This window comes from Lactuca sativa, chromosome 4 (genome assembly GCF_002870075.4).
Source record: "Lactuca sativa cultivar Salinas chromosome 4, Lsat_Salinas_v11, whole genome shotgun sequence".
In the NCBI taxonomy this organism is placed as follows: Eukaryota; Viridiplantae; Streptophyta; class Magnoliopsida; order Asterales; family Asteraceae; genus Lactuca; species Lactuca sativa.
Window position 1 is genome coordinate 85,017,752 of NC_056626.2, and position 10,195 is coordinate 85,027,946.

General features: G+C 35.0%; 1 non-coding gene across 1 annotated transcript; it reads right to left on the bottom strand.

The window, feature by feature from the left end:
• Nucleotides 1–9,196: 9,196 nt before the first annotated feature.
• TRNAQ-UUG (transfer RNA glutamine (anticodon UUG)) lies at nucleotides 9,197–9,268 on the bottom strand. The gene has a single exon. It is a non-coding gene; the product is annotated as a tRNA-Gln (tRNA).
• Between the last annotated feature and the right edge of the window lie 927 nt (nucleotides 9,269–10,195).

A 10,195-nucleotide genomic window follows, 5' to 3' on the forward strand; every position in this document is an offset into this window, starting at 1 on the left:
GGAAACAAAAGTACCCCCATCATTTCCATGTCCACGAGTTACATCTTTATTTTTTGAATTCCGGGACGAAATTCCCTCTAACAGGGGGATGATGTGACAACCCGAAACTTCTACCTGGTACCTCTAGTCAGTTAATCAAAGTTAAACTCATTTCTGTTAACTTCTAGCACTGTTTAAGGGTCCATTTAAGCATTCTAAGCTTGAGTATAGCCATGGTTAAGGTTAGGAATGAGTCAACCAGTCGTAGGGTGACAAAACTGGGCCATACACACCCTTAGGGGGAGTGTACAGCCGTACACATGGGTGTGTGTCCGCACACTAACCTCTTGGCCGCACACTCCCTTCTAGGAAGCACACCCACCCTATATAAAGGGTAGACCCCTTCCCTTCATTCCTTTCACTCCTTGGCAGCACACTACTCCTTTTCTCTCAAGACTCTTCAACCGCAAACCCTCTCAAGGCCTTAAAAACGTGAGTAATCCATCCCTTAGCTTGTTGTACTTGAAGAACCACTTAATCTAAGCCTTGATTTATCAAGTTTCATCATGTTCTTTATCCCTTGAAGGAGTGCGGCCGCACACCTTCATAAGGTGGGCCACACACTCCTAAAAGACCCTCCAAAGTGAGAGCCGGACTTCCATCTTCGAGTTAGACATGACCATAGCCTTGTTGCACCTTAGAATTGGCAAGTAACTAACGGATATTCATATTCCTGTCACGACACCTTGGATTGTACATACCTTGTATGAATTTGGAAGTCATGGAAGGAATGAGTTTTCAAACACGCTTTTCATAAGAAATTATAGGATTTTCTGTAGGAACACTTTTCAAAAGGATTTCAAAGAAACATTTTCCACCAAAACTAAATGCTTATGAACTCACTAGATTTATGCTGATATTTTTTTCAAAACTTCTTGTATTCTCAAGGATTTAGTAGACAGGTACTTCCAGGATTTTGGAGAAGTCGGCGCGTTAGAGTCACGTCTTTCCATTTTACTTTCGATTTGAACAAAACTATGTATTATGACAATGTAAACCTTTTTCATATATGTATTCAATGTTTGGTTGTGTTTACTATGCTTGCTATGATACAACTGTTGTGATACTACGCATGACGTCAACCACCCCCGAACATTTCCGTTGTTCCGGTTTGGGGGTGTGACAACTGTAGAAGCACGTTGCTTCTTTAGGATATGATGAGAGAGAGGCAGAACCGACTTTACCTTTGGATCCATTTGAAGAAGATCCATCATGGGACTTTCCCTTGTGGTTCTTTGAGGGAGCTTTCCATTTTTTCCCTTTTCCATGTCCTATAGCAAGGACCGGGGCAGCAGCAGTAGGAGTGGACTCGACAGCTACGCCTTTAAGTCCACTTTCAGTAGTTCACAACAAACCTTGAAGTTTACTCAAAGTGACTTACTCTTTGTTCATATGATAAGTCATCTTGAACTGATCATAACAAGGAGGTAAAGAGTGTAGGATTGCATCAATCGTCGATTCTTCGTCAAAGTTGACATTGAAATTGAGCAAACGATCCGCATACATTTGCATCCTTTGAACGTGGCTCGTGATGGACTCTCCATCTTTCATTATGGTTTTTATCAACTAGGCGACAATCTCGTACCTTTCTTGATGCGCACTTTGATGGTACTTTTCCATCAAGCCATAATACAATACACCTTTGTCGCATCCTTTTCGTGAGCCCTATACTCAACTAGTTTTTCATGAGTAGATTTGGTTTCATCGGTCTCGTTCAGTTTCTTGTCGAGAAAGTATTCCTTCTCTTCATATCGCAAGGCCAATCGAATATTGTGAATCCAATCATTAAAATTGGATCCATCGAAGGTGATCCTCGCACAAATGTTCATGAGAGAAAATGAGCTTGAGGAGTTGGAGTTCGAGTCGGAAGCGTTGTTTGAGCCAGAAATATGAAAAAGAAAAAGAACAAATTTTTGATTAGATAAAGAATCCTTAATATAACACCCAAATGAAATATTAAGGATAGGACCCAAAACATTAACTCACAATTCGGAAGAGGGATACCGTAATCCAATTACAAATTATTTGAAGGTATGTAAATGACGATTTACCAATTCCACCACGAAAAACGAAATGAAGAATTAGGTTTTAAATGAAATGAAATTCCTAGATTCTTTTGAGATTCATTTAACTTTTCAATGGCATGTTTAATCTCGATTATGCCCTTCAAGTTTGTAACTGGGATACCGAGGATCACAAACAAGGTGTGAATAACCATGCAATTTTGCTTGGCACTCTCAATGTCATTTACCACCTAATCAATGTGTCGGTTAACCATACACGCTCCATTAATCTATGGTAATTCTTGAGCTACCATTTTCCACACTCGTTAGTCCAAGTTAGTGTGTCGGTTAACCACACACCCTCCACTAACGACTTGACAATGTGCAAAGTGAAATTCCATGGACTAGCATCATTTTCGCATTTTTCCTAAATTAACTAAGATTGGGAATTTATAAAACATTTAGTTACTTTATAATTTTTCATTATACTTATTAATGAGGAATTAATGTCTTATCCTACCCGTTCGGCTAACGACCCTCCACTACTCAAGAGTGCGGTGGGTAAGAATGGATACCCAATGGTGGCCATTTTATAGGTTGCTTCCTTAAACACCCCTTATAGACCAGCTTCGAGAATGAGGCCTACTAACAATAAGACTGACTCATCTTATACATGCATACATATATATACATACATATATATACATATATATATATATATATATATATATATATATATATATATATATATATATACAAATCTTTTAATATTATAATAGTATAAGGGTTGTATTTTAAAATTTTAAAATACTAGGGATTTAGAATTTAATATTTCAAAATTAAACTTTTAATTAAATTTTAAATTCCAAAACTTGAGGACAAATTTTGGAATTTTTCAAAACTTCTAGAACAAATTTTAAACAATCAATTAATCTTATAATTGGACATTATCGTAAAATTTAACCATTATCTTTTAATTAGATGAGGATATCCATTACCATATCATAAAATTCTATTTTAAACAATTAAAACAATTTTAGACAATCATCTTATCTAATTTAGGCCTGAAATCCGACAAATCTGCCAACGGAAGAACCAACTCGTCGAGTCAGGGCATGGACTCGTTGAATTGGTCTAACTCGTCGAGTTCATCTTTGAACTCGTCAAGTTCTCCAGACAGTGAGAAAAAAAATGATTTTTATTCAACTTTGAACAAATTACAATTGCATCAAATATAACAGGAAAAACACCCTAGGCTCTGATACCAATGATGGGTTTTGAGCATTACAACATTCCTATGTGCACATGCAACCCTAATTGCTTTGAATCTAGGTTTTTCTCAAGTTATACATGAAAATTCATTTTCCAAAGCAAGAACCCTAGATCTACTATATAAAATCAATATATATATATATATATATATATATATATATATATATATATATATATATATATATATATATATATATTAGAGTTTAGAAGAATACATTTCTTGTTAGCTAGTAGTAACAAGCAATCCTCACTTCAATTCCTTGACCTTCGAAATCCTAGTTCCCCAAACGTTTCACCTTTAATGGAGTCACAAACACCACAAGCAAAGAATAAGAGAGAGATAGAGAGTATGAAATCGGCTAGGGTTCTCTTAGAAGGTAGGCAGGCCGATTTCTTGAGGCTAGGGGTCCCTTTTATAGTTAAGGTTGTTAGGGTTTTCAACTGGAAACCCTAATTCCTTTGTTTAGGCCCTAAGCAATCCATGGACCCCCATATGATAGGCCTTAGAAGAAATATCTATGGGCTTCCCATAGATTTTCGTCCACTCCTTATCAATAGAGTCCAATAGCCCAAAACTACAACTATCACTGATTTACATAATCATTCCCCGTTTTTTTAATCAGTTCCTTTGATCACTAAATTAATTCCAAATTAATTTCTGATCAATATTAATTAAATAATATGATTTCTCAATTAATATATTATTATTATAATATATTAATAAACCATTAATTAACCTCTTGCTCCAAAACTCAACCTGTCCAGTTGTTATGTTGAAGGCAACCCAAAAGGACCATGCTACAATCAAATCAAGTACATACCAATTATAGTTATGGGCTTAGACACCTAATCCAACACACATGTTGTCCCTTTGTCTTGGAATAAACTAGGATATCATCGATGAACACAATCACTGATCGGTCCAACATAGGTCTACACACCTGGTTCATGAGATCCATGAACATTGTCGGTGCGTTGGCGAGCCCGAAAGGCATCACCACGAACCCGTAATGTTCATAGCGAGTTTGGAAAGCCGTCTTCGAGATATCCTCCTCCCAAACCCTCATCTGATGATAACCGGATCTCAAGTCGATCTTGGAAAACCAAGAAGTCCCATGTAACTGATCAAAAAGGTCGTCAATACGCGACAATGAGTACCGGTTCTTCACTGTTGTCTCGTTCGACTCCTGGTAATCAATGCACATCCGGTGTGAACCATCATTTTTCTTAACAAAAAGGATCGACGCTCCCCATGGCAAGCTAATGGGCCAAATAAACTCTTTCGCCAACAGCTCCTGCAATTATGAGGATAACTCATGCATCTTTAGTGGTGCAAGGTGATATGGAGCCTTCGCAATCGGGGCGGCACCAGGGATCAGATCGATCCCGAACTCAACTTTCCTCTTAGGATGCATGTCAGGAAATTCCTTAGGGAAGACATCAGGAAACTCACTCACAATAGGGACATTGGAAACCGACTTCTTCTTTTCAACCCGCATATTGACCACATAAGCAAGGTACCCCATGCATCTATGCCGAAGACACTCCCTCGTCCTGACGGCAGAACAGAAGGTGGATCCAACCAAAGTACCTTCACCATAGATGGACAACACTCATCCACTAAGATCACGGATCGTCACTAACTGATTATCACAGTCAATCAGTGCCCCAAACCGACTCAGCTAATCCATATCGGCAATCACGCAAATATCTCCCATGACAATAGGGATGAGATCAATCGAAAATCCAACACCGAAAAAAAGTTTGGGCTACCTTAAAAAACATTTTTGCTACCCTTTTACTTTGACCCTAGCTCAGCCACTAGTTCTATAACAAGTAATTGTGAGATACCGTAGAGCTCCAACTAGTAATCAATATAAAGTAGGATCCGTGAATGACGAGTTGGGGTGATGAGACTGTTTGTAAATATATTAGCTAGTTCAAGGTGCATATGAACATACCAAGTATACAAACAAATGGACAAGACAACCGCATGCACAAAACGATAGTCAATATCAATATGTTTTGATCATCTTGTGGGATATATAATTATACTAAGGAATATAGAAACATGATTACTTACATAAGAGATTCGGCTTAACAGAAGACAAAGTGTGAAGCTCATGAATCAAATGAATAACGTAGATAATTCTTGTTGTAGTGTTGGTTATAGCCTATTAGTCATATTCACGAGTAGAACATGAAACAATATTTTGCTTTTTAGCACTCAAAGATATAAGATTTCTACCAAAAAAAGATGGAGTAAACATATGTGGATTGTTGAGTTTCCATGCACCAAGCTCAGTCAGAGTTTGAGTGTTGATTAGAGATGTGGAACAAGGATATATAAAATGAAGCCCATGTGAGATAGTACATTTGACATATCGAAGAATCTGTTTGGTAGATTGGAAATGATCAGTGGCTAGAGCACGAAACAATTTACTAACTTTATTTACTTGTTAACTATCTATTTTTATTTATATGGAACGTAGACGTTCATAAGTTCAATATAAATAACAAAATTAAATTTTAATGTTTCTACATTTGTTGTTGGCCTTTTAAAGTCTATCATCCCAAAAACCAGAACTACAATTGTTTTTAGCATGGTTTTAAAAGGCACGTCATGAAGCTCGTCAAGGCGTGTCATGGTGTGAAGCATGTGATAGCCGTTACCAAAGCATCCAAAGTGATTTTGTTAAACGTGGCGTCCAAATAACGTGTCATGACATGTCTTATCGCATTATAACATGAGTTTTTGTTATGGCACGAGTTTTTTTCAAGGCATAGGTTTTTTTTGAACTTTATAATATAACACTTCTAAAAACTTGAAATATTTTATATAATTCTATAATTCTATAATTTATCTTTTTAATGTATATAAAGTTATTACGCTTTAAAAGACGTCTTGGCTCGCTAAGGCTCAACATGACTTAGGGTTTTTAGTGGAGATTTGGATACCAACTTGGATCGTGAGAACACTTTCCGAACTGATATTTCTACCCTATGTCTGGGTTGCAAGAAATTCAGCTGAGGATGATCCAAGTGGACACTTACGATTTCGTAAGCCAATTTGCTAGAGAGATTCTGTGAGAGTTTGATGAAAACGAGAGCTAAAATTCATAACCTCATTCTGAAGAGGAAGAATCGTTTACATATTAAATGAGATTAGGGTTTCATTAGGTTTGGGCCATCATTAGTTGCTTTGGAAGCAAGTCATGATAATCCGGATTAGGGTTATCAAAACTAACGAGTTTCGTTAGTTTTACCATAATCACCCTCAAGAAATTGAATTTTACACTATGTTCACATATGTAAAATTCGGTGAGAGTTTGATGAAAGCGGGACCCCAGCCAGGGGCTTTGCCCCTTGGACCCCGCTAGGGGCACTGCCCCTACACCCCGCCAAAGGGGCATTGCCCCTTTGGAAACCCCGGACCCCTGGCTAGTCGTCGAACCGGCTTCTAATTCGATCTTATACATGTGTGCACTCCACACAACGTCGTACATATATTAGCGTACAAATTATGAAGCCCCTTAGCTCACATGTCAGTTCAAGTTACTTAAAATGACACAGTGACACTAAAATCACCAACAATTCCATGTTTCAAAATTCTTGATAAGGAGGTTCACAATCCATCGAAATATGAGTCGTCTACAAGTGTTAACAAGACCTGATTAACAAAGCGCGCCATTGATAGATGGTCATGGTTGAAGGTTGACGATTTTGAAACCTAAACCACTCATCTGATGTTCATTGTCGCCTCTGATTCGGATGATTCGCTTCAACCTCAAATCAAAGCGAGAAGTTTACCAGCAACCCTCCTTACCGTCGGTCCTCGATTCCTATTTCACTCTCGTTCGTGTGATGATACGACTGCCAAGATGGGCGTGGGGAAAATGAAGCCACGAAAAGGAAGCACAAGCAATTTATTTTTACAATGAAGGATAAGCTTATCCAATCAAATGCCCATTCTTTGGCTGTGATTTTAGACGTTGGGGTGGTATTATTAGGATTTTTGGAAAAGGTCAGCCTATGTTCTCTCACTATTATAATTTCTAGTTTTCTTTTTGTAAATCTAATTGTTTCTTACATGTGTTTCAACCGAGGTTTTCTAATTGTTTCTCACTATTATAATTTCTAGTTTTCTTTCTATAAATCTAACTGTTTTGCTTGATTCCACTATCTCGTTATCTCGTACACCTCTTATCTTATGCAGGTATGTTATTTTCTTTCCCCTTTTTCTAATTTAGTTAATTAAGTTTCGTTTACATATTTTTTCCATTATCTTCCGGTCATAGTAATACTATTGGATAGTAGATACCAATGATCTTCTTCTTGATCTATGATTGAGTATAAGTTTTCAAGAAATATGTGACCAATGTTTATCTTTAAAAGTTGTACTTGTATTTCACTTCACAAGATCTAATGTGTCTATACATGCTTGTATGTGTTTAATAGGTCTTTGATGGACATAGCCAAAGAACAAATTATAAACATTAACATCAATATGTGGGTAGAATACTCAAAAACTCGTTCTATTAGAATATTTATGTGATCATTCGGTTAGAAATAACATCATTCTGTTAAAATATACAACCATTCATTCTATTAGAATCTTCTAGCAATATAATGTGGTATGCATTCTATGTTGGAATATTGGACTGTAATTTGTGAATTTAGTTTAAGGATTGGCATGTGTTGGTTGTAATTTAAAATGTTGATTATAGTTAATGTTGATATTCTTCATATTTGTTTGACAACCTAGTAAAACCAATAATGATTGAATAATCCAAGATTGATTCCAGAATATCAAATATTTCAAAAATTAAGAAGCGAATAATGATTCCATACATTTCAATAGTCGGACATTCAAGAAGTCAAGAACAAAGGCAATTTTATCCTCTCAATGAAATTGAGAGATATACAAAAGAAGATGATGGATTCTGCTAGTTTTACCACCTACAACTTCATGAAAAATCCAGATGAAGAAGCCCTAGAATTCGATTCTATTGTTGTCATTCTCACATAACGAGTTTTTATATCTCATTCTTAAAGAACGCAAAATTAAATATTGTTATTGGTTTTCAGATTTTTCAGTTTTTTGATGTAGACTACTTCATAGAATGTAATTATTTAATATGTTATTAGTATAAAAATATTTGTGTGTATTATATTATGCTTAGAATGGATATTTTGTGAAAAGAAAAAGTTGATTTCATATTTTGAAATATATTCTGTCAGAATGCACACCATAGTTACAAATATATTTTTTCAGATTTTCGAATTAAAAGAATGATTATCCTTCAAAATCAGATTTTTTTAAAAGTAAGAAAAAGTATCCATAAAATTCAGAATTTACCTTTTTTAAATCTAGTTAAATTCACTAAAATACTCTTTCAATGAATTTTATGTTATTATATGATACATGTTATTCCATTATAATACTATAGATCCTAGATCATGACCACTCTTGATTTTTCATATGTTGGTTTAGAATTATCCTTACGACGAAACAATAATTATCATCCACATTATAATCAAATTTGTAATTGTTTTTAGCTTAAAATAAATTAACTACTTTGAGTACGTGATAGGCAAAATGTAAATGCAAAGATATAACAATTACAATTGCAGTTGCTTTAACTTTTAAGTTAAAAAAAATTTGAGAATGCGATGCAAAAATGAAAAATGTCTTATTCCTTGACAGTGATGTAAAAGAAACAAGATAAAATTGCATTTCCAGTTACTTTTAGCTCAAAATAAGTAAAGAATTATGCGAACGTGTTGACATAATGTAAGTGTAAAAATATAACATTACATTTGCGGTTGTTTAAAGTTTAAATTTATTTTAAAAAAATCAGAAATTGATGCAAAAATGAAAAAGGTCCTACCGGGAGTCGAACCCAGGTCGCTGGATTCAAAGTCCAGAGTGCTAACCACTACACCATAGAACCGCTTGTGAACTAATATTGATAAAACGCTATAAATCTTGAACTATACAAAATAAACTTTTGGCATTGCTAACGGTAAAAAAAAATAAGTAACGACAAATTATGTTATACACTTATCCGCCTGATAGAATAAATCATTTGACTAAAATGCAAAAATGTATGTGGTATGTCGAAAATTACCACTTTGGTCCAAAAAGGTTTGAATTATCACCAGTGATCCAAAACTTTCAGTTTGTTGCGTCTTTGGTCAAATATGTTCTGATTATTTTCAAAATGACGGATCTGCCCCTGTTAATATGATAATTTTTTTTTCTTCTTTGTTTTTCTGATTTAATAAAAAAACAAAAAAAATTAAAATAAAAATTAATCTAACAAGAAAATAAAAATAAAAATCTCTCTCTCTCTCTCTATCTCTCTCTCTCTCCCTCTCTTGCTGAAATCTATTCCCTTCTACTCTGTAGAGGCGGCTACCTCCTTTTGGGTTTCACGAAAAAAAACAAAGTGGTCGTTTATGTGTGTGTGTGTGTGAGAGAGAGAGAGAGAGAGAGAGAGAGTGTGTGTGTGTGTGTGTGTGTGTGTGTCTGTGTCTGTGTGTCTGTGTGTTTTGTCTTTTCTTTTAATTTTATTTTTATTTTTTTAATCAGTCAAATATTTAAATAAATAAATAAAATATAAAAAGGAAAAGGTAAGGGTAAAATCGTCATTATAAAAAAGTTTAAAGCAAATTGGATCAAACTTGCAACAAAATGAAAAGTTTGGACCTCTGGTGCTACTCTAAACTTTTCTGGACCAAAGTGACAATTTTAAGCAAACCATAGATCAGTGATATTGAAATTTAATTGATATATATATATATATATATATATATATATATATATATATATATATATATATATATATATATATATATAGAGAGAGAGAGAGAGAGTT